Source organism: Tachypleus tridentatus, chromosome 7, assembly GCF_004210375.1.
Source record: "Tachypleus tridentatus isolate NWPU-2018 chromosome 7, ASM421037v1, whole genome shotgun sequence".
Classification (NCBI taxonomy): Eukaryota; Metazoa; Arthropoda; class Merostomata; order Xiphosura; family Limulidae; genus Tachypleus; species Tachypleus tridentatus.
This window is the reverse complement of record NC_134831.1, coordinates 193,109,948-193,122,717: the sequence shown is the minus strand read 5'-3', so window position 1 is coordinate 193,122,717 and position 12,770 is coordinate 193,109,948.

Below are 12,770 nucleotides of genomic sequence, written 5' to 3'. Positions count from 1 at the left end.
ACAGACTCCACCTGAGTGTGGCACAGGGAACACAACTCAGTTGCACAAGAGTTCTACAAGTATGCACGCTCCCTCACCGGAAGGATGATGTGCACGATGCGCCAGTAGAAAGCCTGGGGATAGCGATCAACATGACGCAGGGCGACGCGGCCCCAAATAATGTCCCACGGCAGAGCAGGGTGGTGTTGCTCAATCCTGTGGGTACATTCAGGGATCAGTAGACGGTAGAGGGAACGGGAATCCGTCGGAACGTCGGCTGACACGGCAAGACATCGCCATATCGCCGCAGCAGTGTCAATGTATTAAGAAGAAGGGTCAAAACACATCGGTGTTTGCAGGCTCAACGGAAAACCAAAGAGCCTGCGACCCGTGCAAACCAAGGATGGAATGAGGTGGCAATAGGGATGATCCTTCAAGGACAGGTAGCGAAAGGTGGTAGACAGAAAGAGAGAAACACATTGGGTCCGGACACATGGTATACCTAGATCTCCCTTGCGAGACGGCAGTGTCAAGGAAAGCCGAGACACAGCCTCAGGATTGCCATTCCACAGGAAGGCAAAGACATGGCGCTCATTAGCCCGTGCAGTGCAATTATCCAGAGGAAGAACAGTCCCAAAGTACCAGACCAAGGGAAGTATTCTTTTCACCACCTCTGCTCTGTCAAACAAGTTAGCGGGGAAGTAGCTGTAATCGTGTACTGTCGAACCGACACCCTGCACCACTCTCTCCCAAGCAACCCAGGGGTCCGCGAGAAAACGAACCCCTAAGCAAGTGACCAGGGAGGAGGTCCAGTCTAGACCAAATGGGGAGTCGGCAGACGAGGCCCACTTGCCCAACCCCTGAGCCCGAGACTTGGGATAATTGAGCTGGGCAGCACTGGCCTGAGAGTAACGGTGGACAATGGCCAGCGCCGAACCTAACGATGTTAAGTTCGCTAGGAACAGGTTCACATCATATGCATGCGCGACGTATGTCGCGCTCGTACCCTCCGGCAACTGGAGGCCACGCACCGAGACTAAGTGATACAGATAGGAGAGCAGGCACTAAATCACTAATGCATAAAACAAAGGGGACAACGGGCAACCCTGACGAACCCCCTGTAAGATGGGAGAGGACAACGTCAAGTATCCATTAATCAAGAGCCTGCTCGAAGTGGTCGCGTACAAGGCTCGCACGTACTGGACAAAAACAGGAGGAAGGCCACGCCTCTCCAGAATAAACCACAGAAATTCGTGGTGAACTCGATCAAAAGCTTTGCTCTGATCGAAGGACACAAAGATAGCAGGAATATCCCAATCCGTGATGTAATGGAACAGGTCCTTGAGAAGTACCAGATTTTGTTTGTTACTTGTCTGAGTGCAGTAAACCAAGTAAGGCATAACTGCACCCAAACAGTGACACAGGACTTTAGAAATAATCTTGGCATCCACGTTCAGGAGAGATATTGGACGCCACGAGGAAAGATCTTCAGACTGGCTGGAATCCTTACAGATAAGAGTAACGAGTCAGACAGCTATTAAAAAGTCGGACAAAAGAGGGTCCGACAACATGCTACACGTGGTAGTAGAACTCCACCGGCAGCCCATCTGGTCCAGGACACTTACCAAGCAGCTTGGACCGAATGGCCGACCAACACTCACCCAAGCTGATGGGTTTCACCAGCTGTTCGTGAAAGGAAGGTTCGAGGGAGGGCAAAAACCTGGTAATGTCGTCCGAGGGTCTTTGGGTGAAGCTGAGAATAAACGGCGGTAATAGCCGAGGCACGCGTCCAGAATGTCAGATGACGGTTGACCTTTCTCCAACAGCAGACTAGAGATGTGTCTGGTATTGGCCATCTCCCGTGCTTTGCACAGCAGAACTTGAGTAACGGTTCTAGGATCGAGAGATTCCATCATACTAGAGACGCTCGCCACATGGAATAATCCAAATCTATTTCCCTGCATAGGTTCTCAATGTCCGATAGGACCCAGTGATCCATCAGCCTGCCATGGAGCAAGGCAGCGAAGATGTCCTGCTTGCCTCGGAAGGCCAGGCAGCGGGCCCGCGAATGCCATATGCCAGCTTGTCTCAACAAGGAGGCACAGGCTTCCTTGAAAACTGCCCACCAGGAACCGGTGACAGACTCAACTGAACAGAGCACCTGGACAAGACCAGAAGACACAGACAAAATAGCGGGAAGAAAACAAAAAGTGGTCCCTTCGAGAAGCAAAATGGGTCTCCTGCAAAAAATAGCGTTAACTGCTTTGCGGTTGAAGAGGGAAAATGCGTAGAATTGCTTAGAAATGCTACGCATCCCCTGGATGTTTAAAGTGATGCAGGAGAACCCCGTCCACCAATCAGAGGGGGGGGAAATCAGTGATGCTGCTGCTTTGACTGGACAGACTGAGATGGGAGGGTGTGCAGGCTCTTGAGGCCACCTGACCCCACTCCCGCTTTGCAGCTGCGTCTGCCGGCATCCGACCACCGCCGCTGCACAGCAGGAACATCCAGACCGAAGTCTGGAAGAGACACGGAGCTGCAGGGCTCCCGCTCCCCCTCATTCACATCTCCCACCTCGAGAGACTGGGAAGACTGGGGAAGTCGATCAGACAGTCGAACGAGCCAGGTGATGGGAGCTAAACTGGCATCGGGTCAGGGGGCCAGAATACCCAATTCACCCGAAGTCTGGGCAGGGGTCCCTCAGATCCTCCAGCCATATCCCCGCCAGCAGAGGATGACTGAGCCACTTCGGAGGCACCATCTCCCTCGGCCAGCCCCCCTGAATAGAGGGGACTGGACCATCCACAAAGGATCCCACCCCAACACTTACTGGGGTGGTAAAAGTGTGGGTGCCAACAAGGCCCCAATCCCTTACCAGAGGCCTGAGCCTCCACAGAGATGGGGGACGCCCCAATGTCATCTGGGGTGTCCTGAGCCACCTCAGGGGCTTAATCGAAACTGGGGCCAGCAGGATGGGCCTGAGCCTCTGCAGATGCTCCTCCACCCGAACGGCTCCAGGAGCGCCCCCACCCCTACAGGTGCCGAAGTCTTCTCAACTTGGGCGGAAGAGACCCGGCTCTCCTCAGGGGACTGAGACCCTCCCTCCCGAGACTCGGCAGCTGCCAGAGCAGGTTACTCCTCAGCGATCCCACCCTCGGCGGCTAGTAAAGTCGGGGGTGGGGTAGCAGAAGCTTCCACCCTTTTTCCCTTCTTCTTATCGTGCAGCTACCCTGCAGCCACCGCGACATATGTCGCCACACGCCTCGGACAAAACGAGAACGCGTGGCCACCACTACAAACGAAACACTTTATGTTACAGTCACTGTCTTCGTGTCCGATTTCCTGACATATCCCGCACCGCGGTGTCTGGCATTCACTAAACACGTGGCCTTCGAGGCCAGAGTGGCGACATAGCCGCTGCATGCACGGGTAGTTACACATTACCCAGAAGCCGTTGATGGAAAGAAAGTTGGGGACCGGCTTCCTCATGTCCAGACAGATACGCCGGTTCCCGGTACACACACTCGGGCTCGTCTGGTGCGTCTCATGTTCACTCTTCCGAACCGTCGCATACGCCGACAGTACGTCCATGACGACGTCATGGGCCAGTTCAAAAGGAGTCTACTGGAGGGTAATCCATTTTATGTTTTGCCTGGCCAGCTCCACGAGCACTTGCCAGTCTACAAAGGGAAAGTCTCCTTTGTCCAGCAGGGTCCGGGCGTGTGTGGCCGACGCCAGTGTCGCCACATACCGCCCACTGCCAAAATGTTGCAGGCATTCGGTATGGCGACCCCCGACAGCAGTGTTCAAAGCGTCAAATCACCACCGATAGCAGGGAGGCCGCGGGCACCACAAAGCGGATGGACCGTAACCAAACAGAGTGTGGTCGGATGGCCGTAGCCATACCGACCATCAGTGAAGGTACGCCCGCGCGCACACACACACACAAAAGTCACGACTAAGTTAACACAACACTCGACCAACATTCACAGATGAATACTGACTAAACAGCACACGGTTAGAGACTGGCACCGATGACTACCGATTAATTCTACCAGAACAACGACACTCGTCAACTTCGCATACCTACCCCAAACATGGTAGAAGCACTAATTAACACGACATCAGTAAAGTGATAGCCAACTTGACTGTCATGCTTTTATATGCGGCTAAATCTAAATAATGTATATCTGTATTAGAAATTGTTTTCAATTTCTAATTCAGTCGAATAAATGGTGTCAATAACATTGTATATTAAAGAATTATTTATGCTAATTAAATCATCAATATATCTGTAAGTTAAAGTAAAAATATCTGGATTTGCATAGCTTTCAATAAATATATTTCCATAATGGTATAAATATAAATTTGCTACACAAGTTGGATAGTTAGCTCCCATTGGAACTTCTGTCACTTGTTTAAAAACCTGTTTATTGAAAAAAATAACACAATTGTAAATACAGAAACTTAATATAACTTTTATGTTTTTGGAGCTATATTTTCTTTTCTCCAGTACTATAAAAGGATAACAATATTGTTCTATTAATGATTTTAAAGGGTAGATTAAATCTGTTAATGGTATTGTGGTGTATAATGTTGTAAAATCAAATGTTTGAATATTATTTATCTGCTCACACTTTCTTAGACATTCTAAAATAGGTTGGTTATTTTTTATTATCCAAAAGGTATGTCTTTTATTGTTAATACTTACATTTTCTATTTTATCAAGTAAAATGTTAAGTAATTTATTTAATAATATAACCAGTTCTTTGATAATTGTTTTTATTGAATTGGAAAAAAAATCTAAATTTAATTGGAGATTTATCTAATTTTGGAATAGTATGAAGAAATGGCAAATCTACATAAGGTTTATATTTAGAAGAACGTTTATGATAAGCTTTAAAGAAATTATTAATTACTGTATCTTTGGATTGGTTGACAAGTTTGAAAGTTTGTGGATTATTAATTTCCTTTATATATACACACATACACTTATTTACACGTAGGTACTTCCAGAAATACACACGCAAGCGTGTGCGCGAGTGAAAACACATATAAATATTTATGCATTATAATTTTTACAAAATTAATAGATAGATAAAGAATTCACTGTATAAAATTATTCAAGTGTGGTAAAACTAAAGTGAGAAATATTACAAGAAACTAAGAAGCTCACATATCCCATTGGGGTGGAAAGTTCCCATTCGAAAATTATTTTTCTCGTGTAGCTTACGGTTATGTTTGTTTATAGAGTTTTCAAAATAAGTATTTTGAAATTGTCAAAGGTATGGTCGTATAAATTGAAGTCTCTGGCCATTGGTTTAGCTGTGTTACAATTTATCATATCTCTAAGATGTTCTCGGGTACATTCTACTAATAATCTATTTTTTCCTATGTATAAGTTTGCACAACATAAGAAAACAATAAAATATATGACGCACTTCGATGTGCAGTTATATTGATTCTTAACGTAAAATCCTGACATTGGACATTGCACAGATGTTCTTGAGTCAATGAAATCACACGTGTTACTCGTTATACCTGAAGAAAGTTATTGCCCAAAACATTGTATAGACAATAGTATATATATATATAAATCTATAGTTAACTTTTTGATGGTTTTACCTTCAATATTTTTTTATCTCTTTCAACAACCACTATGCGTAATTTCCTATATGTGTTGACACTTGCTGCGTAATCTTGGTATGAGATACATGTGGACATTTTAGTTGTGTTACTATAACAACTAGGCCATGTTGTTATGATAAGAAGTAATTGTTATTAGATCATATTGCGATGAATACAGGCTGTTGTTTTTAATTCATGCTGCTATTATGAAAACTTGCGTCACTACTTGCTTTAACTAGTTTCATATTTCCGTGGTATCAAAACAGCTTTACTAGTTTTATGGTTCTATAGTAATAAAGTGTTACTAGTTTGATACTTCGGTAGTAACTAAACAATCGTATTAGTTTCATGACCTTATAATAGAAAAGGAATCTTATTAATTTCACATTCTTATGGTAACAGAACATGCTTACTGGTTTCACGTTCCTATGGTAACAAAACATCATTATTTGTTTAATGGTTCCAAGGCTTTGGTTTGGTTTGTTTTGAATATCGCGTAAAGCTACACGAGGGCTATCTACACTATCCGTCCCTAATTTAGCTGTGTAAGACTAGAGGGAAGGCAGCTAGTCATCTACACTCACCACCAACTATTGGGCTACTCTTTTACCAACGAATAGTGGGGTTGATCGTACCATTATAATGCCTTGGGCTGAAGGGGCGACATGTTTGGTGTGACGGAGATTGGAATCCCCCAGTCTCGGATTACGAGTTGAGTGCCTTAACTACATGTCCATGCCAGACTCGTTCTAAGGTAACAAAGTATTCTCACGTTTCTAGGTTAAAGTTTCAAACAAAAACTTTTGATTTTTTATACTTCATAAGAGAAGCTGACATATTCCAGGTTTCACCTACGTTATAAATTTAAAATATACAATACATAGGGTCGATTAGACAAATTTTAAATTTATTTCTACATATTAAAAATTAAACTAAAAACTTAAATACTTGATCGAAACACAAGAATAACCATTTATATAGTTATTTTGTCTTTTTAAAAATAGTTGCTTGAAGCAAACAAGATGGAATGCATTAGTTTCTATGATTAATTTTTATTTTTGATTTTCATACATTACTTAAGTCTTCTAATTTTCTCATATTTTCTAGTATGACAAAGACCCACTCAATAAAAGAATTTACCAAAAAATGGTTAAACATGAAAGTCAGTCATTTTTGCCACTATCTAAGCTAGTTTCAGACAAAATCCTTGATCTCGTGAAAGCAAAAAAAATTGCTGTTGTTTGTGATACCCTTGCAATAAAATCTGCTATAGCTTCTAGATACAGCAGAGGAGGAGAATGTGGCTTTTACATTGCCAAACAAAAATTTCATCGATATATTCTGGTTATGACTTTACGAAAAGGTCTGCCGAAAAGCCTAAGCACCAAAGTAAATCTACGGTAAGTTTGGAGTTTAGAATAACATAAAGTTATTTTACATATAAGTTTAGAGTTCATAATAATTTAAAATTATTTTATATGTAAGGTTGGAGTTTAAAATAATTTTATAGATATGTATGGAGTTTAGAGTAATTTAAAAATATTTTACATGTAAACGTAAAGTGTAGAATAATTTAAAATGATTTTATATGTAATGTTGGAGTTTAAAATAATTTTATAGATATGTATGGAGTTTAGAGTAATTTAAAAATATTTTACATGTAAACGTAAAGTGTAGAATAATTTAAAATGATTTTATATGTAATGTTGGAGTTTAAAATATTTCTAAAAATGTATATAGTGTTGGAGTTTAAAATATTTCTAAAAATGTATATAGTGTTGGAGTTTAAAATAAGTTAAAATGATATCATACATAAGCTTAAAGTTTGGAATAGTTTAAAATGGTTTCATATGTAAGGTTGGAGTTTAAAATAACTTAAAGTGATTTTATGAGTTACGTTGGAGCTAAGACTCCATAGACTTAGACTAAGCATAAAGATTAGAATAATTTATAATGAGTTTATTTGTAAGATTGGAGTTTAGAATATTTTAAACAAATTGTATATGTGAGGTTGTAATTTAGAATAATTCAAAATGATTTTATACGTAAGCTTAAAATATAGAATAACTTAATATGAATTTATATGTAAAGTTGGAATTTTGAATAATTTAAAAGGGTTTTGTATGTAAGGATGGAGTTAGAAAAATTTAAAAATACTTTATATGTTAGGTTGGAGTTTTGAACAATTTAATATAGTTTGATATGTAAGGTAGCAGTTTATAATAATTTAATATGATTTTATTTGTAAGATTGGAGTTTGGAACATTTTAGAAAGATTGTATATGTAAGGTTGGAATTTAGAATAACTGAAAATGATTTGATATATAAGGTTGGAGTTTAGAATATTTAAAAAATGTTTTATTTGTGAGATTGGTGTTTAGAATCGTTTTAAAATACTTTATTTGTAAGGTTGGAGTTTAGTATAATTTCAAAATATTTTATATTTAAGGTTGGCGTTTTGAATAAATTACTTTATATGTAAGCTTAAAGTTTAAAATAATTAAAATTATTTAAAATAAGGTTGGAGTTTAGAATATATGAAAATATTGTGGATGTAAGGTTTAGACGAAAAAATATGGCCCGTCATGGCCAAGCGTGTTAAGGCATGCGACTCGTAATCTGAGGGTCGCGGGTTCGCATCCCGGGCGCGCCAAACATGCTCGCCCTTTCAGCCATGGGGGCGTTATAATATATCGGTTAATCCCACTATTCGTTGGTAAAAGAGTAGCCCAAGAGTTGGCGATGGGTGGTGATGACTAGTTGCCTTCCTTCTTGTCTTACACTTTTAAATTAGGGACGGCTAGCACAAAAGAAATTGTATGTGTAAGGTTTGAATATTGAATAATTGAAAATGATTTCATATGTGAACTTAAAACAAAATAATTCATAGTGATTTTGTATGTAAGCTTAAAGCTTAGAATAATTATAATGACTTTATTTGTAAGTTTGGAGTTTAGAATATTTTAAAGGTTGTATAGGTAAGGGTGAAATTTATAATTTTTTGAAATGATTTCATACGTAAGCTTTAAATATAGAGTAATTAAAAATGATTTTATATGTAAAGTTGGAGTTTTGAATAATCTAATATGATTTTGTATATATGGTTGAAGTTGAGAAAAATTTAATGTGAATTCATATGTAAGGTAGGAGTTGAAAATAAAGTTAAGAGATTTTACATGTATGCTTAAAATTTAGAATAATTTAAAATGATTTTATTTGTAAGATTGGAATTCAGGATATTTGATAAATATTGTATATATATGTTGGGAATTTAGAACTATTTAAAATTATTTTATATGTAATGTGTAAGTTGAGAATAATTTAGAAAGATTTTATATGTAAGGTTGGAATGTATAATATTTTAAAAAGATTTTATATTGAAGGTATGAGCTTAGAATAATGTAAAATGATTTTATATGTAAGATTAGGTTTAGATTATTTTAAAATGATTTTATATGTAAGATTGTATTTAAAATATTTTAAAATGATTTTATATGCAAGAATAGATTTAGAATATTTTTAAAATATTTTATCTTTAGAATTGTAGTTTAGAATAACTTAAAATGAGTTTTATGTAAGCTTAGAGTATAAAATGATTTTATATGTATTGTTTTGTGTAGAATAATTTAAAATAACGTTAAATTAATGCTTATAGCTTAGGATAATTTATTTTTTATATTTAAGGTTTGAGTTTAGAATAATTTAAAATGATTTTATATGTACTCTTGGGTTTAGAATATTTTAAAATTTTTGAAAATGTAACCTTAGAGTTCAGAGAAATTTAATATTTTCTATGTAAGGTTGGAGTTTTGAGTAGTTGAAAATGATTTTATAAGTAAGGTTTGAGTTTAGAATAATTTGAAATGATTCTATATGTAAGGTTGGAGTTTTGAATAAGTTAAAATGATTTAATGTCAAAGATTGGAGTTTAGAATATTTTAAAAATATTTTATATGTAAGGTTGGAGTTTAGAATAATTTGAAATGATTCTATATGTAAGGTTGGAGTTTTGAATAAGTTAAAATCATTTTATATGTGAGCCTAAAGATTAAAATAATTTAAAATGATTTTATATATAAGTTTGTAGTTTAGAATAATTTAAAATGATTTTATATGGAAGTTTAAAGATTAGAATAATTTAAAACGATTTTAAACGTAAGGTTTTAGTTTAGGATAGTTTACAATAATTTGATATGTAACAGTGGAATTTAGAATAATTTAAAATGATTTTGTGTCTTTGCTAAAATGTTAGAATAATTTAAAATGAGTTTATATGTAAGCTTAAAGTTTAGAATAATTTAAAATGTTGTGATATGTGGGCTAAAGCTTTAGAATAATTTAAAACTATTTTATATGTAAGATTAGAGTTTGAATAATTTAAAATAATTTTATATGTAAGATTTGAGTTTAGAATAATTCACAAGGATTTTGTATGTATGGTTGGCGTTTGGAATAATTTTAAGTGATTTTATATGTAAGCTTTAAGTTTAGAATAAATTAACATGATTTTATATATAAACTCAAAGTTTAGAATAATTTAAAATGATTTTATATGTATGGTTTTTAATTTAGAACATTTAATATGATTTTATATGTAAGCTTAAAATATCGAATAATTTTAAATGATTTTATATCTAAGGTATAGGTATATGTTGGAGGTGAGAGACATTTAAAAAGATTTTATGTGTTAGATTCGAAGTGAGAGCAATCCAAAGTAATTTTATATCTTAGGAAGAAATTTAGAATAATTAAAAGTGATTTTAAATATAAGGCTAAAGTTTATAATCAAAATAAATTTATTTGTAAGATTGGAGTTTAAAATATTTTAAAAAGATTTTAAATGAGAGATTGGATGATAGTATAATTTTAAAAACGGTTTTATATGAAGTGTGGAGTTTTGTAATTATTTAAAATGATTTTGCACTTAAGGTCAGATTTGAGAAAACATTTTAAATAATTTTATATGTTAGGTTGGAGTTTTGTACAATTTAAAGTGATTTATATGTAAGGTAGGAGTTTAGAATAATTCAAATTGATTTTATATGTAACCTCAAAGTTTAGAATAGTTTAAAATAATATTATTAGTAAGATTGGAGTTTAGAATATTTAAAAAAACTGGATATGTAATGTTGAAATTTAGAATATTTCAAAATGATTTGATATATAAGGTTGGAGATTAGAATATTTTATAAAGATTTTAAATGTTATCTTGGAGGTTAAAATAATTTAAAAAAGGTTTTTTTTTGTGAGGTTGGAGTTCTGAATAATTTGAAATGATTTTGTAAGTAAGGTTGGGGTTGAGAAAAATTTAAGAATATTTTATATGTTAGGTTGTAGTTTTGAACTATTTAATGTGATTTTATAGGTAAGGTTGGTGTTTTGAATAATTTAAAAGGATTTTGTATGTAAGGTTGTGGTAGAGAAAAAATTTAAAATATTTTATCTGTTATGTTGGCGTTTAGAAGAATTTAAAGTGATTTTATATTTAATCTTAAAGTTTAGATTAATGTAAAATGTTTTTATACGTGAGGTTAGAGTTTAGAATTATTTATAAAGATTTCATATGTAAGTTTAAAGTTTAGCATTAGTTAAACTTATTTTGTTTGTAAAGTTGCAGTTTTGAATAATTAAAAATGATTTTATATGGAAGGTTGGAATTTAGAATATTTTTAAAAGATTTTTCATGTATTGTTGAAGTTAAGAGTAAGTTAAAATGTTTTATATGTGAGATTAGGTTTTAGAACAATTTAGAATGATTTTATACGTAAGCTTGGAGTTTAGAATGATGTAAAATGAATTTATATGTATGGTTGGTCCCCTTGTAGGGCTCCATGGTGAGTGGGGTCAGTGGGTACCGAAATTTTTTCTTTTTCCTATGGATCCTCTAAAAATTTAAATAAAATTGTAAAAAAACAGTCAATGGGTAAGCGACCACGTCTTGAATACTCAGAACAGCAATCTTCAACATCAGTAACACACGTACCTCATTTTCTTATATTACATTCTCTTTCGGAAAAACCTTTAGGGCAAATGTTCCCTTTTTTTATTCAAAAGGGACTAGAGGGACTTGCTGGCTCTCCAAAATCAGTAAAGAAACTTCGATCTGGTGACATATTGGTTGAAACATCCACATCCCAACACAGTGAACTCCTCTTGAATTCAAAGGCAATTGGGGATATACCTATTGAGGTTACACCCCATGCTACCTTGAATTCTTCACGAGGAGTTATTGTTGAAAGGGATTTGAAGAACGTTCCCGAGTCAGAGATTCTCGCTGGTCTCTCCACTCAAGGAGTTTCTGCAGTGAGGCGCATCTCCACTCGCAAAGATGCAGTTACACTGCCAACAAATACCCTCGTTTTAACATTTACTTCACCACGTGCACCTGCCACCATCAAGGCAGGTTATCTCATTTGCAGGGTTCGGCCATACATACCAAACCCTCTTCGATGTTTCCAATGTCAGAGATTCGGCCACTCAAAGACATCCTGTCGTGGTTCCCTGACATGTGCTCGTTGTGGAGGCAAGGACCACGATGCCTATGACTGTGACATGAACCCACATTGCGTAAACTGCAATGGTTCTCACCCCTCTTACTTTCATTCTTGCCCAAAATGGTTGGAGGAAAAAGAGGTGCAGCGTTTGAAAACGACACATAACATTAGTTATCCTAAGGCTCGGAAATTGCTGTCCACAACTCCATCTCGGACATATGCTGCTGCACTTCATTCCACAACTACAGTGGGAGTGCAGACAGATCTCTCTGTGCCTCCAAGAGAATCGTTTTCAAAACAAATGAAAAGCCTTTTGACCTCCGTGGTTAAAAAGGTTGATGAATCGACTTCCACACCCATCTCTGTTCCTCCCATACCTTCCAACAAACCTCAAGATCCACGTTCTTCAGTTTCAAATACAGGCATTTCTTCTGATACATCTTTTTCTCCCACCACAAGAGACAAAACAATTATTCGTTCGCGTCCTCAGTCACTGGATTCCCCTTCCAATAACAAAAACCTGCCCACCCGACCCAGAGCAGGATTCATGGAGGTTGATAGACCTCCTCCGACTAAAGACAGTAAAGAAAAAAGACGTGGTCGTAAACCGAAGGGTTCTCCAGCCACTTCACCTACCCGTTCTTAAAAAGGCCACCTTGATACAATGAA